Source organism: Acipenser ruthenus, chromosome 5, assembly GCF_902713425.1.
Source record: "Acipenser ruthenus chromosome 5, fAciRut3.2 maternal haplotype, whole genome shotgun sequence".
In the NCBI taxonomy this organism is placed as follows: Eukaryota; Metazoa; Chordata; class Actinopteri; order Acipenseriformes; family Acipenseridae; genus Acipenser; species Acipenser ruthenus.
This window is the reverse complement of record NC_081193.1, coordinates 940,146-964,281: the sequence shown is the minus strand read 5'-3', so window position 1 is coordinate 964,281 and position 24,136 is coordinate 940,146. Positions and strand designations below refer to the sequence as shown.

The window sequence follows — 24,136 nt, the reverse complement described above, 5'->3', positions numbered from 1 at the left end:
GTGCTTTACTTGCTCTTATCTTCTCCCTATTTTACTACATTTAATCCTGTACTTTAGAGTACTGTAATCTGTCAAGTGTACTTTGCTTGAACAAAAGTCATTGTATTTATCTTGCTCCTATTGTATTACTTGTATTGTAACACTTGAAATGTATTTGCTTACGATTGTAAGTCGCCCTGGATAAGGGAGTCTGCTAAGAAATAAATAAATAAATAATAATAATAATAATAATAATAATAATAATAATAATAATAATAATAATAATAATAATAATAATGATAACACTATGTAACACAATTTTTGTTCCTGGGTAGTAAGTGTTATTTCCTAATTGCTTATGCCTCAAAAGTATAGAAAATGGCTATTATTTCCCACAAACTTTGCTTTTGTGACCAGACAGTGATATTTTGAAATTTACCTATTTCCAATGAGAAAACGGGCGAATTTGTGTCTTTTCGTTCACATAAAGTCAGAAGAAAACAACATATGAATCCAAATTAACATGTATTTATACTAAAGTAATACAAAAATGACTACAAAAGATTTAGAAGTGAGCAGTTTTTCGAGATTTACGATTATACTGTAAATCACTTTCACGAATCAGCCCCCAAATGTAGTCTCCCATCATGTTCTCGTTATACTGTCCTTGGTAGCGGCGTTCAAAGTCCAGTATATCCTGGTGGAAGCGCTCGCCTTGCTCCTCCGAGTACGCTCCCATGTTCTCCTTGAATTTATCAAGATGAGCATCAAGGATATGGACTTTGAGGGACATCCTACAGCCCATTGTGCCGTAGTTCTTCACCAGAGTCTCAACCAGATCCACATAGTTTTCGGCCTTGTGATTGCCCAGGAAGCCCCGAACCACTGCGACAAAGCTGTTCCAAGCCGCTTTCTCCTTACTAGTGAGCTTCTTGGGGAATTCATTGCACTCCAGGATCTTCTTTATCTGTGGTCCGACGAAGACACCGGCTTTGACCTTTGCCTCAGACAGCTTAGGGAAGAAGTCTTGAAGGTACTTAAAGGCTGCCGACTCCTTATCTAGAGCTCTGACAAATTGTTTCATAAGGCCCAATTTGATGTGCAGTGGTGGCATCAGCACCTTCCGGGGGTCCACCAGTGGCTCCCACTTGACATTGTTCCTCCCCACAGAGAACTCGGTCCGCTGTGGCCAGTCCCGCCTGTGGTAGTGCACCTTGGTGTCCCTGCTGTCCCAAAGGCAAAGGTAGCAGGGAAACTTGGTAAAACCGCCTTGGAGACCCATCAGGAATGTCACCATTGCAGCCTCTTGATGCCATCTCAGAAAAATGCAGATATGTATCCACTTAGGCAGCTGGAACTAAACTGAACTGGTGGGCTTAAGGCCTCTGTATTTATACTACTATTTATATTACTGGAAAGCTCTAGAAAGTTCTAGAAGTTACTCCAAGTTTACTCAGCACTGAATCTATCTGGAATGTTCTGGAAAATAGGTAAATTTCAAAATATCACTGTCCTGGTCACAAAAGCAAAGTCTGTGGGGAATAATAGCCATTTTCTATACTTTTGAGGCATAAGCAATTAGGAAATAACACTTACTAGCCAGGAACCAAAAAAAAAATAATAATTGTTACACGGTGTAATAATATTTAATCTGTAGTATTTTGTATTTAATTATATCCAGATGTAACTATCACTGACACTGTTATCTGCTCTGTTATTGAATCATATTTTATCATACTTGTACTTGCTAGAACCAAAGTCATTGTATTTATCTTGCTCTTAATTGTATTATTACTTGTACTGTGATTCTTGAAATGTATTTTTGTTTATGACTGTAAGTCGCCCTGGATAAGGGCGTCTGCTAAGAAATAAATAATAAATAAATGGGTAATTGTATGTAAAAAATAATGTGTAAAAAAAAATGTAATTGTATGTAAAAATAATGTGATATCTTGTAACAATTGTAAGTCACCCTGGATAAGGGAGTCTGCTAAGAAATGAATAATAATGATAATAAATGCTTTATTTCTTAAATGAGAAGTGCACTACTGAGTTGAAGTATTTTATAAAATATTTGGCACTATTCACAAAGCTTTAGCTCATGAGTTATTTAAATAATGTTTTTGATATCTGCTTATAATATAAAATATTGATATTTACATTTATCGAACTGTGCTAGACTATTGTTGGCTTCTGTAACATCAATTGAGAGCAGTTTCGTGCATACCAAACGTTATTTAATTAATCTCTCCTATGAGGCATCCTGCTGATTGAAGGCAGGATCAGGGCGATGAACTGGTGAAGTGCATTTCAGATCATTTGTGTGAGAAGCTGTGAGAAATAAATGTGCCAACACATCACATGGAGAATATAAACTGCTTACTTAAGAGGGCAAGAGGGCTGTGCTAATGCAATCAATCCATTGTGTAATGTAATCGATTGCTCTGGATGCAGACACAACACTCCAGTCTAGAAGAATCCTGTTTAGACTGTCCTCAGGTTTGCGTATTTGAACGTTCTGTCACTTGTTGTTGAGTTTTGAGGCGCAGAGAGTTCAGAGAGAACCCTCATTTCGAATGGAGAGTTGTGGACGTGTTAATGGGAACAGGCTAGATGTATTCACTGGAGAAGAACCTGCTGGAGTGACTGTTTAAAGAAACAAACTTGAAGTGCTGTCCACACTCCAGGATTACTAACACGAGGTATATGCATGTGAAAGCATTACTGGACTTGTGACATCCATTAATGCTCAGTCTCCTGTCCTGTGGGGAAAAGTTAGAAAATATTTGTGAAAACATATATATATATATTTTTTTTAATGCACGAACGTAGTGCCAGGATGTTCAGCAGCTAAAATGACTCTTTTAGCTTTTAGCATATCGGTACATGGTGCAAATAGCATCATAAGTGACATCAGTAAATGATGTAATCTTTCTCCTTAACAAACATTTCAGACTCTGTCTCCCCACTGTTTTCTGGCAGTGTTTAGACATAGTGCAGGAATTGTCCTGGTATGGAAAGAGTCCCTTATGCTTTTATTGAGTTTACAATAAAGAACAATTGTGCATCAGCCCTTGACAGCAACGAAGACACTGCACTAGATGCAAATAGGGAGAACTGCATGTAATTGCTGATATGTGATGATTATAACTTGAAACAAATCATTTCTTATCACTGAGGTCAGACAGGGTTTCATTAGGAGAAATACAATCAGTGTCAAGCTGCTTGTTTGGTTCATTGCCAGCCTAACTTCAAGTCTGTCTCAATGATTATGTCAATAAATGACAGAGGCCAACAAGTTATGTTGGCTGGGTGTCGTTTTGGAAGATATAATTTAAAGAGTTTGAAGCACAGAATCACATGAACAGTCTACTCGTAAATATTAAAAACATGCACCAGCTATCCTGCTTGAGTTGTTCTAGCTTTTTAGAAAAGAGTAATTCCGTTTTTAAAAAATAAGTTGAAATTGTGTTCTACCCTCTTCGGACTTCTTTGAAATGGACACACCCCCCGCAGCTCAGACACACCCCCCACAGCTCAGACACACACCCTGTGCCTGACACGCCCCCTGCAGCTCAGACACGCCCCTGCAGCTCAGACATGCCCACCCTAGGTGTCCACGAACGCGGTTGTGTCTATCTTATCTCAGGACTATTCAGCTAAGCAACCAAAGACAGACATGCATCAGTTTTCCACTAGTCCTGCTGATTGCCCCCCTTCAGGTGCTGTGCAGTGCCTTGAGATACTGTGCAGTGCCTTGAGATATAGAAGTGTGAACTGCACTGTACTGCATACCCAGGAATACACTTAGTGTGTCTTAAAGCTTGTAACTTCAGGCATCCTACATGCTGCAGTGTCATTGGTTATCTCAAAGGAAATGAAACCTCACAGTCTACTCCCAAGCACATGTATAACCTTGTTTCCATCCCAGTGCAGCCTCTTCTAATGAACAGAGCAACTCCGAGCCAGGGAAACAGAATGATTGCTCAACCACCACCCTTGAATGAATCTACAATACGCTTAACTTTGGGCTTGAATCACTTTCTCTTGCTTAAGGGTTCTCAGTATTGCCAGAGCAAGCAGGATGAGGCAATGCATTGCCTGTAGTCTTTATCAGAATAGAAAGAATCCTCACAGCCCTTGCATGTGTATGTGTATATCTTGAAGGATCTGATGGTCTCTGCTTCAACAACTCTGTCCGGCAGCCTGTTCCAGTGGTTCACCCTTTCCGTGAAAAAGCTCCTTCTCCCCTCGGTTCTGAATATGCCCTTCTTCAGCTTCCACCTGTGGCCCCTGGTTCTGTTCTCTGACCTGTGAAAAATAATTCTCAGAAGCTTAAGGGATTGAAACAAAGAAGACAATGCAAGATTATGTAAAACATAATTTCAATAACAGAATAGAGTATTAATATATACAAAAAGCAAAAACCCATCCTTAAACACTTAATGTAAAAAAAAAAGGTTTCGACAAGTAGAATGTCTTCTTGTTTTCAACACACAAACAAACAAAGTCTTCTCATTGCTAAGCTTCCTTTTAGTCCTATTGCGTTCATATGCAGTAATAGCTCTGTTCACAGATTTGTAGCCATCATACCCCCCAGTGAATATGTGGGGTGCAGAGCTGCTATTTCTTTGTTTATAAGGCAGGGTGTGAAAATACATTTGATAGACCTCTGATCTGCTCTGCTGTGAAAGTAAGTGGTTTTTTGTTTGTGTTTATGTGCAGCAGCAATTATATTGTGAAGATGCGGAGCCTGACAGTCGCTGCTCCAGGGCAGGTGTGTTCACTTCCTGCAGATGCTGCTTAATCCAGCGGAGGTGATGAAACCTGAAGGGAGCTGAGAACAGGTGGGGACCATGACTGACACAATGACGGCCTGTGTAGACATGCAACCAGCGAACAAAACAGTGCACTTAGCTAACAGGCTCCCGCTGCTGCTTTCACATGTACCATCAACACTGCCTGTCAGCTTGGTATTCAGAGCTAGAATGGGCCCAGCTGTAGCTGCTGTCAAAGCTCTGTTTCCAGGGAATGTTTCACTAATCAGCCCGGACTACTGGAGATAGCTAGCCCTGAAAAAGAAATGCAGCAGTACAATAAGTTCAACAGGAACCCACGTCAGACAAGGCTACTATGCTGATATGCCTCAGATCTGCTCAAATCTCTTTTGTGTGTGCCATTGAGATGAAGGCGCTTTATAAACACAGCAGTTTATTACTTATTTCTTCTAGACTACAAATGGCTATCACTTAAAGGAGGCTGGAAGCCAGCATTACATATTCAAAGCTACATTATTACATAAGCAGTTTTACTTATTGTGCAGAAACATGCCTCAGGTTTAAAAAACAGCAGGAAATGAACAGCCTTGCATTATTAGTTCTTTAAGTGCTTCAAACGTTAACCTAAACAACAATATTCTTTTTTAACTTAACAGGCTTATAAAATCACCGCAGAGCAAGGAGTGGGCAGCATGCTGATGTGCTGTAACCCTAACAGCATGCGGCACAGGAGAATAACCCCGCTCGCTCTCCATCGACTGCGTACCAGCATGCCGGTGAATGCACTTCTGAATAGAAGAATGTCCTGTATTGGCTCAGCATGGCAGCTGTTTCTTCAGTTACAGTTGAATGAAAGCATGTGTACATTAAGAGAAAATAAACTATTCTATTTGTAAATGAATCACAGCAAACCTAAGCACCTGTATGGTATTCTAGCCCTGAACACTGATTGGTTAACCCCTTCATGGACCTGACTTACCTGAAATATATTACACTGCATGTCACACTTTGCAGATATGGGGAGGACCACTCATCCAGAGGTCATGAAACTTGGCATTAATACAATGTAGGGTTAGTTATTGGCAATACCATGTTTCAGGGTTATATAAAGGGGTCCGTCTGTCTGTCCATACATCTGTCCATCTGTGAGCCACACGTGCATTTTTGCATATATCTGGATAATGTCTTGGTAATTCTTATTCTAAACCAGGGGTGGCCAAACTTCCTGACATTACGAGCGCATACCAACATTTCCATATGGTCGAGAGCCGCAAGACACACGCTGTAAAACATGACACGTTTGAGAGCAAGACATTTCAAATGCTAGCATTGCTGTGCAGTACAGTAGCTGTAAGGCTATGTCTTGATGGCAGCAAAATACACAAGAACAAGGGATAGAACATTACAGAGCCGACACAGTGTGTGTGTAATTTGTATTGTACTGCAGATCTACAGTGTATTACACTTGAAATGTAACACTATGGTGTTTCTCCATTATTTCTGCTTATACTTTATGTATTACACACTTTAAATAACATCTATTCAGTTATTATGAAGCAATTATTACATTAGTTATTACAGCTGACCTGATTTCACCAAAAACACCACATAAAAAGACACATTTTTGTAAGGATTCTTTTTGACAAGCTCTTCCCTTTAAGATCTGAATGCTGTGGGGGGGTGGGGGGGTGAATGTTTAAAAAAAGAAATAAAAGATGCGGGGTTTTTTTCAGTACGACTGCTGCGTGTTAAATACATTTGAGAGCTTTGTGGATGACAAATGCACAGTATTTATTTTGAAAGGGATTACAGTACCTGCTCATGACGAGACGTAACACATGTAAATAGAATATTAATTTTGGACCTGCAATATAACATGTAAACATGCATTCTATAGTCTAGCGTTAACACAGCAATTTTATGAAAAGATTCCTTCATCTGGATAAGGACGTTTGGCACGAGCGTATACCATGTTTGCCATATAAAACTCGCTTGAGTCGTTAAATTAGTTATTTACTGAACGCCGAAAGGAGCACCTGCCTTAAGTCTGATCCAGGAGGATATTCAGATGAAAATGTGTTGTGATTTGTTTTATAATGACTATTGAGGTTTGTCGCCTTGTACAGATTACAGACTACAGTGTGTACGATTTGGTGCAGATGAGACACCGGTGTATCACTGTTTTCAGTGAAAGCAAACTCTTTCTTCCAGTCTGGTTTAAAGCCTCATACTTTAGTTTACTACACGCGGTGGGTTTGCTCAATGCCATTGTCTCCACGAAACGAACGAGACACTTAATTCAAAATTATGAAATTTACTTTCAACTAAACATTCGGCTTTCACTCAGTGACCGAAATACGTATGAGCCAACAAGCGGTGTCGAAAGCCAACAAGTGACAAAATATCCTTGCAGTAAACATGCAGGCTCAAAGAAACAGCAGAGAGAGACCTGAGAGAATAAATAATAATTATCACTAATGAATGCAGAGAACAAAAAGAAAAAACTTGTTGTGTTTATTTTTTTTTTCTCTTTTCGTTTCTGTTTATTATTCTGTCTTCAATTCATTCAAGCCATAGCGTGTGCATCACCCAGCATTTCACTGGAGCCGCTCTTGAGCTGCTCGCGAGCCATGGTTTGGCCGCCTCTGTTCTGTTCTATTCTGTTGATGTACGTCATGGTCACCAGTTTTTTCATCATACCGATAGCTCTAATTGTGAATGTGCAGGCTGTGGACGGGCATGTACAGTTGCAAACAAAAGTATTGCCCCCCCCCCCCCATGTTTAATAGAAGATAATGCATGAAAACATGTTAAAGACAAGCATTTAGTGAACGTTAGCCACTAATTAATATGACAAAGACCAAAATACACCATTTCTGGTAGTTTAACAAATGGTCTATAAAAAAAACCTTTTGAAAAAGAATGTTTTGGCAACACAGCAAATGATGGTCAAGACAAAGCACTCATAGCAAACTACAACAAAGGGAATGGCTGCAGAACAGTATCAAAGAAGTACGGAATACCAAAATTCACAATCAGAGCTATAATCAAGAAGTACCACAGGACAAATTCAACTGAAACGCTTTAAAGAAGTGGAGGCCCAAAGAAAATTACGGGTACAACAGGTAGGAGAATCGTCCAGCTAAAAAATATCCAAGATTAACAGCCAAGGACTTAAAGAAAGATTTAGTACCATCAGGTATAATAGTGCATGAAAGAACTGTACAAAAGCACCTGAACACAGAAGAGCTGTGTGCATGCAGACCTCGCTGCAAACCACTTCAAAAAATATATCATAAAACAAACCCTCTAAAAAGAAATATGGAGCGTTCTTCAACTAAATTCTCTGGTCCAATGAGGATACAGAGTGCTTTAGCAGTTCAGGGACTGGAGACATTATTGATTGAAGGTTGAATGAATGGAGCCATGTATCAAAACATTCTACAAAGTGCAATGATGCCATCTGCTCGTAGGCTGATTGGCAGACAGTTTATCTTCCAACACGACAACAACCCAAAATATATGGCTAAGTCAACTCTGGAATTAAAAAGAAAAAAAAAAAAAAAGTTCTGGAATGGCCTTCATAGTCACCAGATCGCAATCCAATAGAAATGTTCATTAACGTCTGCAAGCCGTAATAAAACCAAAAGGAAGACACATGAAACACTAAAGCAGGGTGCCAACACTTTTGTCATGAACAAATACTTGAAATTAAATAAGTTTGTTTATTTTTGGACAAAGATTACTTGTCAAATTACTAGAAATTGTGTATTTTGCTTTTTTGTTAATTAAAAAATGATTGAGTTTACTAAATGCTTGTCCTTACTCTGTTACCTTGAATTGTGGTATAATAAGCGTAGTGTGCCAATACTTTCGTCTAAGAAAAACACATCGTTATAGAAATGCTACATTTGCTTTAAATGATGGCTATGTCTGAAGAACAATGGTAGGGTAACACTAGTCGTTTATCCGTGCCTCAGTTTTCTGGAAGTATCCAGAATATACAGGACAATGCAGTTGACACTTTCCTATGTCCAGAGGTCAGAACTGGTGCTTTTGTCTAATTTGCCCTTCATAAAGCCCTGCTCTTCTGTAATATCAGTAAGAGACATACCTGAATATTCTCTCCTGGGCTTTCTATATGCTCTCCTGTACCTCGTTCTCTCCAAACCTCATATACGGTACTTCAGATATGAGGGTCACATGCCATGGAATCATTTGATAGACAGACCATGCAATTGCAACCAGCCTAAGGCTTGTGGTAATGACTCCCATGCGATATCCCTAAAATTAATGGAAATTGTTTTAGTGTCTTCATATTAACATTCTCCTTAGAATGCCCTTTTGTCATGGTTGCCTCCCTGTGTTACACACTAGGATTTTACGGGGGTAATCTCTGAAAATATGCATACAGACTAGTAATGAAGCCAGCAGTTCTGTTTGAAGCAGCTTATGTCTGCACTGGCTGCCTGGACAGTGTCTGCTGCACAATACGCTTTTCAATGGAGAAACCTTTTCCAGCGAAGATGTGGAAACAAAATTGTGTCTGCATGACGAGTGCTGTGCAGGCCAGCCCACACTGACTCAGTCTATACGCTAGGAAAGCACTACGTCTCTATGGGGATGCTTCTACACATGCATGACGAGTGCTGTGCAGGCCAGCCCACACTGACTCAGTCTATACGCTAGGAAAGCACTACGTCTCTATGGGGATGCTTCTACACATGCATGACGAGTGCTGTGCAGGCCAGCTCACACTGACTCAGTCTATATACTAGGAAAGCACTACATCTCTATGGGGATGCTTCTACACATGCATGACGAGTGCTGTGCAGGCCAGCTCACACTGACTCAGTCTATACGCTAGGAAAGCACTACGTCTCTATGGGGATGCTTCTACACATGCATGACGAGTGCTGTGCAGGCCAGCTCACACTGACTCAGTCTATACGCTAGGAAAGCACTACGTCTCTATGGGGATGCTTCTACACATGCATGACGAGTGCTGTGCAGGCCAGCCCACACTGACTCAGTCTATACGCTAGGAAAGCACTACGTCTCTATGGGGATGCTTCTACACATGCATGACAAGCGCTGTGCAGGCCAGCTCACACTGACTCAGTCTATACGCTAGGAAAGCACTACGTCTCTATGGGGATGCTTCTACACATGCATGACGAGTGCTGTGCAGGCCAGCTCACACTGACTCAGTCTATGCGCTAGGAAAGCTCTACGTCTCTATGGGGATGCTTCTACACATGCATGACGAGTGCTGTACAGGCCAGCTCACACTGACTCAGTCTATATGCTAGGAAAGCACTACGTCTCTATGGGGATGCTTCTACACATGCATGACAAGCGCTGTGCAGGCCAGCTGGCACTGACTCAGTCTATATGCTAGGAAAGCACTACGTCTCTATGGGGATGCTTCTACACATGCATGACGAGTGCTGTGCAGGTCAGCTGGCACTGACTCAGTCTATATGCTAGGAAAGCACTACGTCTCTATGGGGATGCTTCTACACATGCATGACAAGCGCTGTGCAGGCCAGCTGGCACTGACTCAGTCTATATGCTAGGAAAGCACTACGTCTCTATGGGGATGCTTCTACACATGCATGACGAGTGCTGTGCAGGTCAGCTGGCACTGACTCAGTCTATACGCGAGGAAAGCACTACGTCTCTATGGGGATGCTTCTACACATTTACTCTCAGCTGCCATCTCGAATCTTCTTTTTATTTTACATTCCCCACCCCCCCCCAGAAAAAACGAAAAAACTGATCCATCTATTCAGAACATTATGATAATGCTTAGAACCATCACCCTGGGCAACAGTCCTGTGAAGAAGGATGTGTAACAAATAAGTTAATTGTCACCAGAGTGATTGCCCCAAGCTTCTTTAGAGTTTAATCACAGGCACCTGCCCTTGCAAATTGAGACTGCCACTGGTAACAGACGGCCCAATAAAAAGAGTTGGTGGTATCCAGGAGATTGCCAAGCCGGGGAACACAACCTGCAGTTCAAAAGAAAACCCACACCAGCAAACAAGAAAACAAAGAGAGAGGAAGAAAAAGGAAAGAAGCGAGGAGCAAGCACGAGAGCAATGCAGTGCAGCTCTTTCAGGAACCCGGGGGTAGGAGCGATACCCTCCAGGAGGATTTTAATTCTGGTATAGTAATCAAACTTGTTAAATTTGCAGACGACACAAAAATAGAAGGAGTGGCAAACACTGTTGCAGTAGCAAAGGTCATTCAAAATGATCTATTATTATTATTATTATTATTTATTTCTTAGCAGACGCCCTTATCCAGGGCGACTTACAATCGCAAGCAAATACAAATACATTCAAGTGTTACAATATAAGTCATACAATAAGAACAAGAAATACAATAATTCTCAAGTGTGACAAATCACAATTCAATAATACAGCAGATAATAGTGAAAGTTACATCAGGATATGATTAAATAGTGATAGTTACATCAGGATATGATTAAGTACAAAATACTACAGATTAAACACTTGGCAGATTACAATATTCTGAGGTACAGGATTAAATGCAGTAAAATAGGGGGCAGATAAGAGCAAAATAAAGCATATTTAAATGAAGGGTGATAGTGTCCCAGGATACAACAGAGGAGTTCTACAGGTGCTGTTTGAAGAGGTGAGTCTTAAGGAGGCGCCGGAATGTGGTCAGGGACTGGGCAGTCCTGACATCTGTAGGAAGTCAGATCTAGACAGCATTCAGAAATGGGCAGACACATGGCAAATGACATTTAATAGAGAAAAGTGTAAAGTATTGCAAGCAGGCAATAAAAATGTGCATTATAAATATGATATGGGAGATACTGAAATTGAAGAAGGGAACTATGAAAAAGACCTAGGAGTTTATGTTGACTCAGAAATGTCTTCATCTAGACAATGTTGGGAAGCTATAAAAAAGGACAACAAGATGCTCGGATATATTGTGAGAAGTGTTGAATTTAAATCAAGGGAAGTAATGTTAAAACTCTACAATGTATTAGTAAGACCTCACCTAGAATATTGTGTTCAGTTCTGGTCACCTCGTTAGAAAAAGGATATTGCTGCTCTAGAAAGAGTGCAAAGAAGAGCAACCAGAATTATCCCGGGTTTAAAAGGCATGTGGTATGCAGACAGGCTAAAAGAATTGAATCTATTCAGTCTTGAACAAAGAAGACTACGCGGCGATCTGATTCAGACATTCAAAATCCTAAAAGGTATAGACAATGTCGACCCAGGGGACTTCTTTGACCTGAAAAAAGAAACAAAGACCAGGGGTCTGTGTTAGAATAACTCAGAATAAATCGAAGTAATTTAGACTAATCATACGAAGAGTTTTAATTTAATGTGTTTTGATGATTTCTGTGATTTGTATAACCTGAATAATGATATTATATGAAGTTTGATGTTAACAAAGTATTAGATTTACAATGTTGAACTAACATACTGGAATGTGGCCAAGGGTCAGTAGCCCTGTTTTTAGAGAAGTGCATGAGTCAGCGACATGAGAATAGGACACTGTCTCAAATGATAAAGATATAGAGAATTTGTTATTCTTGTATTAGGGGAATCAACTTTGTGGGACCTGATAGACACTCTCCCTAGCAACTAAAAAAATCAACCAATCAGAAAAGTCGGTAGACAACAGTATCAAGGATACCACAAGGTTGGTTCGAGCTGACTAAGGAAGATAAGAATTACCACAAGTCTGCGCAAAAACTGATTATATAAGGAACTGTTTGACTTAGTGTATTTTGAGCTTCTTAGCTAGTTTGCAAACTAATAAAATGTAAACTTGCTCCAACTTGTCTCTGTCTCAATCGTTCCCTCAGCACGGGACCGGTGCCTGCAGCGTTGTATGCAGAAAATCCACCACAGGTCACAAATGGAGATCAGATAAAGGGGCATTCAGTACAGAAGATATGAGGCACCTTTTTACACAGAAAATTGTGAGGGTCTGGAACTAACACCCCAGTAATGTTGTTGAAGCTGACACCCTGGGATCCTTCAAGAAGATGCTTGATGAGATTATGGGATCAATAAGATACTAACAACCAAACGAGCAAGATGGGCTGAATGGCCTCCTCTCATTTGTAAACCTTCTTATGTTCTTATGTTCTAGAACGCCAGACCGGCAACGGGAGCAGTAAACACATGGGAAGTATGATTGTGTTTGTCTGGGATCTATATGTAAAACAGTTAACGAAAGCAGTAAACACATGGGAAGTATGATTGTGTTTGTCTGGGATCTATATGTAAAACAGTTAACGAAAGCAGTAAACACATGGGAAGTATGATTGTGTTTGTCTGGGATCTATATGTAAAACAGTTAACGAAAGCAGTAAACACATGGGAAGTATGATTGTGTTTGTCTGTGATCTATATGTAAAACAGTTAACGAAAGCAGTAAACACATGGGAAGTATGATTGTGTTTGTCTGGGATCTATATGTCTGATCAGATCATCAAGTGATTTAAAGAGCCAGGGCTACTGGCATGTGTGCGACTTACAGCAAAGTAAACAACATTGTTTTGCCCAAGAGGGAGAGGTGACACGGCTCTGGAAGATCAGTTCAAGTGCAGAGACCAGGACAGCTTTCGCTTCACCTCAAGCTAGAAGCCCCAAAGAGGAAAGGCGCATCTGGTGAGGAGCTGGACTGGCCTGGGGGACAGGCTGGCAACGCGGGAGAAAGAGCAACCACACGCAAGCGGGACGAAGAGGAGTGAGAGCGGCTCGTAACAAGCTGGTGACACTGGGTATCACTGCGCTGTATAAATAAGGTGGAGCATGCCAGTAGGATCGTGTGGGTACACAAGGGGCACAGTAAACTATTGCAGTATTTACCAAATTAGTATGAGCACTTTTAGCATATCGTCCTCCTGGGGTGCTATAAATGAATATTGTTTGTGGAGCTTCAGTATTGGCTGACCGTACCATCATTGCTTGTGCATTGTTTTATTATTTTATTATTTGTGTGTTAATAAAATATATTCTTGTTGAACTCATTTTATTAGGCGGTCTTAGGAAGGAGGAGAGCGAGTCTCTCCGGTGCGCAGCAGTTGGTCAAGGTCCTTGCAATCATCGCCCTACCATCACCAGACCTGGATTGATGGAAAACTGAGGTAAGGGAGTCGGGGAAAACCTTGCTACAAGAAGTAAGAGGGCAGACAATGGGAGGGTGGACCCCCGAAAATCTACCGCCTAACCCCTGACAGCCCCTGGCAAATAGGGAGCCCCGTAGGCCAGCCTTGAATACTTGGTATTGAGCAAGACCACTGCAATACCCCAAATACCAGTGGGATGAGGCCGGCCTATTTGCATAATATGTGATCAGGGTGGGGCATATGTCCTATGAGTGCTCTCGGGAAGTAGGACGAGAGCCGGCTTTAAACACCATTCAGATCTGTGTTGTCCTCCAGCGCTATAGGTCCGGTGGCTTCGCTGTGGATCCATAGTGCGAAAATTAATAGGTTGGCAGGAACACGTTTCGGAGGACGCGTGTTTCAGGCTCCGTTTCCCGAGTGGCCGTTGGGTTGCAGCGGTGAACCGGGATAAAAATTATAATGCAGTGCAATGCAATAATGCTCAATGCACTGACTCATAAGGATGCATACCCCTTATTGAGGAGTCCCTCGCCTGCCTAAAACAGGCCCAGTGGTAGTCTACATTGGATCTGGCCAGTGGGTATTGGCAGGTAGAAGTGGATCCGCGAGACAGGGAGAAGACTGCCTTCACAACCCTCCTCAGGCTGTATGAATTTGAACATATGCTTTTTGTCCTTTGCAATGCCCCAGCAACCTTCCAACATTTGATGCAACAATGTTTGGGGGCCCATTATTGATTTATCTGGATCATGTGATAGTGTGTTCACCTCATTTCAATTCTCATTTACAGCATCTGGAGAATGTGTTCCGACAGCTCTGGAAATTCCTCATTTCATGGTGTGCGTGTGGTTGTGTATTTCGGGTCGGGTTGGGTTACATTGGGAGCCTTTGAACAGTGGTCCATTGGTATCGTGTCGTCAAGGGCCCCAGGGCCACTGTTCATCAAACTTACCTGGTCTGTACAGATGCAAACACTGGATACATTTACACTGATGACGAAGGCACTCGCCCAAAGGCTTCACTGCTTGACTTAAAGTTAGCTTGATCAAACTATACCAGGGACGTAGTGTACATTAAGGCAGCCAAGGCGGTAGCCTCGGTAAAAATCGGCTCTGTACATTTTTTAAAACAAAAAAATATATCAAAAATATGTCACAAGTGGTGGTTTTTAATGCCTGTATTTTTGTTGTGTGTTTTATTAGTGAATCTGTTGTTTTTAAACTGCTGCTCATTCTCCTGTGCACTGTGACTGACGTTTGGGTTTAGCACTTTCCCCACAGTCGATAGGAAGTCCCGCCTTACCTGCCAGTCCAGCCAATGATAGTCATGGGCTGACTATAAAAAGGGAGGAACAGGGACCAGGATGGGAGAGAAGTGTTTGGGGAAGAAGCATGCAACATATCTGGAAGAATAGTGAGGAGACAGCAGTATTAGAAAGGAACAGCAGCAGGGAGAACACTCTTGGGAGCAGTTTAAGGTTGACTGCAGGAACAAAGGAATGGGTTTGGAGTTTTTGGTTTTTCTCCTATTTGGGACTTTGTTGCAGCGGGACTTGGTTGGGATATTTTTGTATGGATTTTTGTTTCTTGGGATTTTGTTTTATTATCACCTGCCACTGTTGGACTGTGTTTGAGCTGCTTTTTATGTGGTAACGGTTTTTTGTTTTTTTTGGTTTACAAATAGATTTTTATTTTGGATAACTGCCTTGCTCTGTCTGGTTGGCACTCCTTGGATAATCCATTCCCCAGTAGAGTCAAGGTCGTGGTCCCGGGAGACGGTCAAGGGTCTGAGGGTGAGAAGAAATAACATTATTTTCTTTGCACTTTAATCATTTCCAGAACTGCTCTAACTTTTTAATATTTTTGTACTTTGCACTTACCTACTCTGAACAATCTCTTTGTAGTCATGTCAGGACACGCTCAAGGTCTGCCAGCGTTCTACTTATCGTTGTCCCAAGGTTCGAGGTCCAGCATCCGGGTCCGGAGATACTTACCAGTCAGCACGGAGGTCGAGGTCCAACGCCGGTCTTCAGCGTGCCACATCGGACTTTGGGGGGGTTTCAGTTGGTCCGCTTTGTGTGAATCTCTGTGAGCGCTGCTGCTCAGTCAGTAGTTGATTGCTGTCTGGTGTGTTACTGTGCTGTTGCTGCTGTTGCTATTCGTGGTGCTGAGCCTGCTGTATTTTTAAATAAAAGAGCATGTTGCTGGCGTCCTCTTGCAATCTCCTAACTCGCTACAGTGTGTTTCAGAACCAACTTCAGTCGTAGCACCTCCTTACACCTCAGTTTTATTCAGTTTCTTTCAGTTTGATGCTAATTCTGGGTTAAAATTGTGGTTCATGACATAGAAAGAGTTTAACAGTGCATCGTTCCGATATGTTTGATAGGTCTTGCAGCAGTCTGGGTGAAAATAAACTGAATGGCCTTGCCCTGCTATATGTCCACAGAGACAAGGAGGTGCCCTGGAGGAAGTGTTGCAGCGTTTCGATAGATCGATAGGAGGATTGGTAAACTCTAAAGTAAAGCCTTCTAAATCATGACATCATACAGTCTCAGCAGTCTGATCAGTCTAAGCACTAGTATCAGCAATCTTACCAGTCCCAGCAGTGTCAGCACCAATCTTACCAGTACCAGCAGTGTCAGCACCAGTCTTACCAGTCCCAGCAGTGTCAGCACCAGTCTTACCAGTCCTAGCAGTAGCAGCACCAGTCTTACCAGTCCCAGCAGTGTCAGCACCAGTCTTACCAGTCCCAGCAGTGTCAGCACCAGTCTTACCAGTCCAGCAGTGTCAGCACCACTTACCAGTCCCAGCAGTGTCAGCACTAGTCTTACCAGTCCAGCAGTGTCAGCACCAGTCTTACCAGTCCCAGCAGTGTCAGTAGCAGTGAACCAAATGCATGTCTCTCAGTGAGGGTATAAACCCATCTACTTACTGATATTTTTAAGTTTTATTCTTCTTGTCCTTTTAATATCACATATTTCTCACAGTGTGAATAGGGTCATTTTAGGTTCATGTTAGGAAGGTGAACTTTATCATCTTGTAAAGAGATTATTAATGTAAACTACAAAGCAATATAAGTCGCTAACTCTTTTTACCCAGTGGCCCACCTTGGATGATGTTTGAAATGTTATGACCCTATTTAAAACAAATTGTCTCCCAGCAAAAACACACCGACCTAAAATTACCTTATTCACACTGTCAGAAATAGGGGTTATTAAAAAGGACAAGAAGAATATGGAGATGGAATTTGATCATCTCTATGAAGATGGAATTTGATGATTTTTCCTTCTGTGGTTTCAAAGATCGTATTTGTGAATTGCTTAGAAGCTCCTGCCAATGCTTCTCCCTCAGTCCACATTAACACATAGATCCATGTCTTATTCATTCTGTTCTTTGATCTCTGTGTGCTGCTGGTTCAGTTTGAACCACTCGTGTTTTTATTGTGTTCTTTGTACTTTGCGATTGTCCTTTCATTGTTTTCCAGTTGCCCTTGTAAACGAGGCCTCAGTCTCAAAAGGTACATCTCCTGCTTAAATAAATTAAAATGAAGTTCAAACTCTGTGTATATTCTTATGGCTTTATTTGATTTTAATCTAGTTTTCATTTACATTTACATGTTACATATGAAGCAGCGTTTCTTGCTGTCCCCCTTTCAGTGCTGTTGAGTTTACAGAACAGGACACAGACCAGGACCAAAAGGAAGACCAATACAGCATCCAGGTCCGGTGATGAGATTTACAAACAAGCCCATTTGTTTTTCAAAATCCTATAGCAAGCCTTTTATTTTTATGTTGTATTGATTTGTTGGTTGGATAACTATTAGATAAAGAATTGGAACTGTGTTATGAAATGGTTTATAGGAATGACGCAAGAAAGAAAAGGCCCTTGAACACAAGCACTTGAAATGATCCTCTTGACTTTCAATATTATCTGACAAGTGAGCAATTACAGTATCTGTTTCGTGTCGGTCCCATTATCTAAACAAAAGCAGAGTAAATCAGGTCAATTTCCTAAACAATGTGGAAGACTACTTGACTCTACTGAGAGCAATTTCTGAATCTGATGCCATTATCTGCACCAAGCCAGGCATATTAGCAAGCTGACAGAATCTTGAAAGGAGAAGTTCTCTGTATAATATTATCTGTATAGTATTAACAACAAGTCATTTATTTAAAGGAACAGCGTAGGGCCTGGCGAGCGTACGAGGCAGTAATGTGACCTGCTGTCTTGCTAAGCTGTGGGTTGGGGTTTATATTTCAATCAAACATAACAAGGTTCCATCTAACGCCTCACTTGAGTCGGTTATGAGCGAAGCAGAACAGTTGTGTTTATTTTTATATCAACGTGGTTGTGTCCAACAAAGATTATAAAAGTTCAACTACATTAAAGGTTTGTGGTAAATCACATGAGTTATGGCTGTGTGAATATGACCTATATGAAGGGGTGTACGTTTCCAGCAAATCTGACAGTCAGCCAGGGCAGTGCCCTCTCCCGCTGCAGAAGAAAAGGGAGCTGACCACCCCACTACTGTCAAAAGAAAAGCCTCAGATGAGAAAGGCGAATGCTTTGCTCAAAAAACTAAATAAATATGGAATTTGTCTTTCAACACCAGGGAGCATGACCTAGGAGCCATGAGCCTTTTTGTTACATGCTTTATCATTTAGTAATGACACTCTTAATCGAGACGACTTTGTTTTTGTATCAGATAAATAGCTCACCTTTGGAGCACTATTGAATTTTTAAAGTACAGTATTTTTTTCCCCCATGCAATTCAGCAAGGGACAGAGAAAATAAATTTGTCTTAGAGTGCTACTTAGTTTGAATGAAAACCTTTTGGTATGCTGTACCCCGTAGCAGTACATAAATACTGCTTGATTTACTTTAAACCTTTTGAATGTCTGTTATTGCTCAGACTTTACTTGAGGACTGTTTCGTGCTTATTGATCGCATTATCAACATGGTACTGTTCTGATTTTTCCATGTTTATTTCCTGTAATAAAAACATGAATGTAATTTTGGGTAAACTCCAAAAACTCTATTTGTTTACGATACATGTAAATAATGTTCACAACAATTACAACACACCTGTCTCCCTCTCGTCAACTCTCATCTCTTTCCACTCTCAGCTTTCCACTGTGTTCTTGCAAGTGACAGAGTCCAGGAGGACTATTTACAGCACTTTCAATTGAACATAAAATTCAAGGCAAATATGAATCATAATTAAGAAATGGCAATACAATGTCAAAGCCATAAGAACGTCATTGAAGCCGTATTGGTGTTTATTATAACAGTTGTAATACTGTACTCTTATATGTGGGCTTTCCTCTAGGCTACTTGTATTTAATTAAATGTTAGCCTTTAGGCGTAATTCGGGGGATGCCGTAGAGGGCGCTCTCCCGCTTTGCGCTCCTTTTTTCTTCTTATCCTATTTCCTTTTCTTTAGCCTGTCTTACCTTCCCTCCGTGGCATTCTGTCCGGTAGCGTCCGCGATCTCTTCCAGGTGGAAGCTGATCCCAGTTCAGCCTCATTTAGTATTTCCAGCCAATCGCACAATGCAGCGCACGCCACGTCAATTATTAGGGCATGGCCAGCACTGCTCCACGTATGTGTTATTGGCTGCCCCTCCTGTCTATCTCGCTCTCTTTTTCTACTTTAACCCAGCACTATTTCCGCTTCCTTGTCTGTGTTTGTTTTTTGTTCCTCCTCCTCCCCACCTCTGCTCCTTTCCATATCGCACTGTCCGCACAGGGCTCCCTCAGGGGGGGAAGTGAGTCTCACTCCCCCGGCTGTCCGGGTCGGCCTCTCGTCTCAACCACTGCCGCCCGGCTGTTCCTCGCCGGCCTGAGGGGACCCCCGGCCACATCCTATTCTTCTGCTGCTTATGCGCTAAGCCTTCCAGGCCTCAACCTTGCTGTCCCATCTCCTCTCTTCTATTTCAGGTCCAGGACCATTTCAGCCCCCTCATGCAGTAGGCCGTGCCTCCACCTGCCGAGCGGGCCCCGACCGAGGGGGGGGGGGTTTCTCTGTTTTCGTCTCTCCTAAACGGACCCGAGACACTTTTTCCTAAGCTCTCCACGCCGCCCAGCTGCCAGCTTAGCTGCCTGAGGATGCTGCACTGAGTTGCGAAGGATCTGTCCTTTTGTCCTGTTCGTCCCCTTCCTGTCTCTTGCTCCACTAAACGCCCAGCAGCCAGAGGATGCTGCCTGACCCGTCGGGAGCGAGAGTCAGTTTGTTGTATGTTATATGTCTAAATTTTGCTCTCTCTCTCTCACTTTTACGTCACCCAGCAGTCGGAGGATGCTGTCTGACCCGGCGGAAAGTGTTTATATCTAATCCTTTGCTCTTCTCATGTCTCCCTCTCTACGTCGCCCAGCAGCCAGAGGATGCTGCCTGACCCGACGAGAAGGGAAAACTCTTCGTCCCCCCTATCTCGTCCTGCTATCAGTATCTAACCTCAATGTTACTAAGCACCATTCCCAAACGCCAGCCCTCAATCTCGCCATCCCTCAAACTCATCTCACTCTTAAACTCTCAAATGTCTCACCCCTCTCAAGCCTCCTAAGCAACCGGATTAATCCTCTCATCTGGTCTCATTCTTAATATCTCACTCCCAATTTCGCCTCCTCTCAAGCCCTCGTAGGCAACCAGTGAAATGAACTTACAAGGCTAGTCTGTGAAATATATTGCATTTCTTTTGGTAGGCTATGTTATCTATTACTACCAAAACATTAAACTAAATATCAAAAACATTTGCAATTACATTGTTTCTAATTTGTATAGCCCTCAAATGTTCTTGCCTCAGGTCTGCTATTTCTGGGTCATCTGGCTCAATTTCGAAGTTTTCAATGTTTATATTGAGGATGACTGCGATGTTCTGCAATATGCAACATGCTGTGAGGATTTTACAGACTTTCTCTGGGACATACTGTATATGAGCAAACCACCCGTGTAGCTAAGGAGAAGCGTGTAGCAAAGGAGAAGCCATACTAATGGGGGATTTCAACTTCCCCCATATAAAAGGGGAAAACCCGGTGGGGAGCACGACGGACGAAATTGAAATGGTGGAAATGACAAATGACAGCTTCCTAACGCAATTTGTCAAGGCACCGACTAGAGGGGAGGCTGCTGAGGGATTCATCATATGTTAAACTGAAAACAAAATGAGCCTTGAATAGCTCATCAAAGGCAGCCAAGGATGTGCTCGCCTGACATGGGATCAGCTTTTTGCCCATCACTATGTAAAAGCTGTGGACATCTGCTTTCGCGGTTCCGGATGCAAGGAGGTACGGCTGATGCTGCTCCTCGATCTCGTTGAGATGTTCATCTAGGCTCCGACCGGACTGGAATCAAAAACATAAAATAAAAACGAGACAAGAAAACAATGGGCTAAGTTGCTAGCATTTGGGGAGGTAATATCACAAAAACACTACTCAATCATTGAGATGATTAAGTCAAGATATTTAAGTTAAAAGCTAAAAACAAGACAATGTAGTCTCCAACAAACCATGTGAAACTTCACCAAATGTCCAACAGCTTCACGCAGACTTATTTCCTGTGTCCTCTTCCCTCCAGAAGGTTGTGGTAACAGGAGATGCAACAAGAAGAGGATTGATGATAAATCACTTTCCCATTCTGAAAGAGATAGACAATACACAATTACCAGGGGAATCACATTAACACAAATTATGATTAGGAGCAACTAAATTCTGTAATGTGAAGGTGCGTTAATGATTGAAATTCAAACTTATCAAGATCATCACGAATGACAAAACATATGTCTTTCATGGCCACAACATCAGGGAACATCCACATCTACTTCAGTGCCAGTTTCATCCATTACTTCAAGGTTTGTCTCACTTGGTATGGAGCACTTCTCCTTGACTTGAATGGCAGTAATAAAAGTATACTATGAGAAACTAATGAGTACAGGTGGCTAGCGTCAACAATTACAAAATGGCAAAAATGTTACAACACATTGAACTGGGTTTATGCCAAAATGACTATAAACAATAATGTTCAACCAACAAATTATTTTTTCGAATTAGCTACAAGCAAACCAAAACATACACACCAAAAACAAAGGACAACGTTAGTCATTGTAAAGCTTGCCTTCTGTGATTAACTCATTGAAGCAGGCCCTGGGAGTTTGATGTATTTTCTGTCACTTCTGTATTGCACCTTTGGCTTTGTTGTAAGTCTGCAAAATGAACACGGTCTGAAAAATAACGTTTCAATTTCTCTCACCAAGTCAGACAAGCCTGCCCATCGATATTTTAAAACTGATGATTAACTTGAAGGGATAAATCAATATGAAACCGTATTTGTAAACCTAACCAAGTAGCTACCTGATTCAATGACTAATTACTAACGTTAAATAACTTCAGACTTCAGACAAGAAATACAGCAGACTCACCACTTCAGTTCGGTACGCCATCTCCATCCATGTGCTCACCACTGAAAAACTCGGCGTGCTTGCTCACTGAAACTTAGAAAATTGCAACACACAGTCAACCTTGAGCTTGGATAGATAGTTAGCTAGCTAGCTAACGTTAGCTGCCTAAATCATTCCAGAGTTAGCTAACGCTAGCTAAGTATCTCTTAGTGGCCAGTTCTTGTGAAAAATTGAAAATAAGTTAAAATTATTAGTGCTTAATTTAACTCGCCTAGCTTGACTTAGATAATGACATTTGACAGCTAAAGTTAGCTAGCTAGCTAGCTAGTAGCTGTGTGTCGCCATTTTGCGTGAAGAAATATCCAGAACGCCACACGTGTCACATAGCTAGCTAGCTCATAGAATTATAACTGTTATAGTTCTAACTGTTATAATTCTGTGAGCTAACGTTACCTAATCTACTTGAGCTAAACGCTGTTATTGTTTACTGTTGTTGGCCACCAGAGCAATATCTAAAGTCCACTTTTCTTATCCATTGGTTAGAACTCCAAATTGTTGTAAGTTACGTTAGCAGTTATGAGGTTCAGTCAAGTTGATTTTCATTTTTATATTGTTTGAAATTGAAATTGGCTAACGTTAGCTAGCTGAAACGTGCGGCTAGCTAGAGAGATGATCAATTCGACATGAATTGGTAAATGTAACGTTAAAATTCAAACAAGAATGTTAAATCATAAAGCAAAAAAGCCAGCCAGTACTTTAAACATGTCAACTGTTAAGATAAATTAAAATCCCTACCTGTTCAGCGCGTGCCTCTGGTAATGACGGCCACTCATCCGAGACAACAAACGGATCAGGCTTGAAAATGGAAGACCCGGATGTTAATTAAACACTCGGTGGTGATGTTTGACGCAACACTTTGATTTAATACCCGTACTTTAGGTAACTAGGCACTAGGTGATATCAATCCTCTTAAAAACAACACCAATATGCCAACACTTCAACTCTGAAATCAGTAACACTGGGATTTTAACACTAATTAATTTGCTGTGCAGCTCTGATCTGACTTAAAAATAATTGTTTGCTGCTTATCAGCTTTCAAAAGTGTTTATTTCTTATCTGTAATCTATGTGTGTGTGTCTGTGTGTGTGTGTTTCTGTGTGGTGAATTATTGTGGTTGTGAAAGGTATGACAAAGCACCACAATTACAAAATAAAAAAAAAAGAAAGTATAGAGGGATCAGTTCAGTCTCCGTGCCTCAAGCCTGCCCTGGACTGGAGGGAGCACCCTTTCTCTTAGGGGGGTGAGGGAGGGAGGGAGCAGTTCAGTCTCCGTGCCTCAAGTCTGCCCTGGACTGGAGGGAACACCCTTTCTTAGTTTAACCCTAAATTGATTGATTTCCATAAATAATTAACAATAAATAAACAAACAAACAAACACATAAATGCATCTGCACAAAATATCCTTTATTGACATAAAAATAAAATCAGAAGGGGTGAAAATAGTACATATTATGTATCCATGCATTAATACTTGTGTGTTATAAGCGATATTACACTGTTAATGCCAGGGGAGAGTTTCACAAAGCAGTTTCAGGAGTTTCACAATCCAATTCGCTTCCATTCAAAAAAAAAATAAACAAGGAAAAAAAAAACACATTCATCGTTTAATCACATACAGCTGAGGACAAAAGTTTTGCATCACCTAGAAAACTATATGAACAGAATTTAGATCTTTTATTTAACATCATGTAATCAAAGAAACTGCAAAATGATATCGCAAAAGTCTACCGGAAGCCATAATAGTAGTACAGTAGTATTTCATATTACATTTTGAAATCTCGCAACTGGCTACATTACATTAAAAC

At 41.3% G+C, this 24,136-nt stretch overlaps 1 long non-coding RNA gene across 2 annotated transcripts; it reads left to right on the top strand.

The window, feature by feature from the left end:
- Positions 1–12,475: 12,475 nt before the first annotated feature.
- On the top strand, positions 12,476–17,404 carry LOC131737076 (uncharacterized). 2 transcript variants are annotated; one of them, XR_009328640.1, is made up of 4 exons: positions 12,479–13,557; positions 13,792–13,899; positions 14,672–15,673; positions 15,785–17,404. It is a non-coding gene; the product is annotated as an uncharacterized LOC131737076 (long non-coding RNA). The 2 variants fall into 2 exon arrangements; XR_009328639.1 differs by having other exon boundaries at positions 12,476–13,557; positions 13,792–15,673.
- The last annotated feature ends 6,732 nt before the right edge of the window (positions 17,405–24,136 follow it).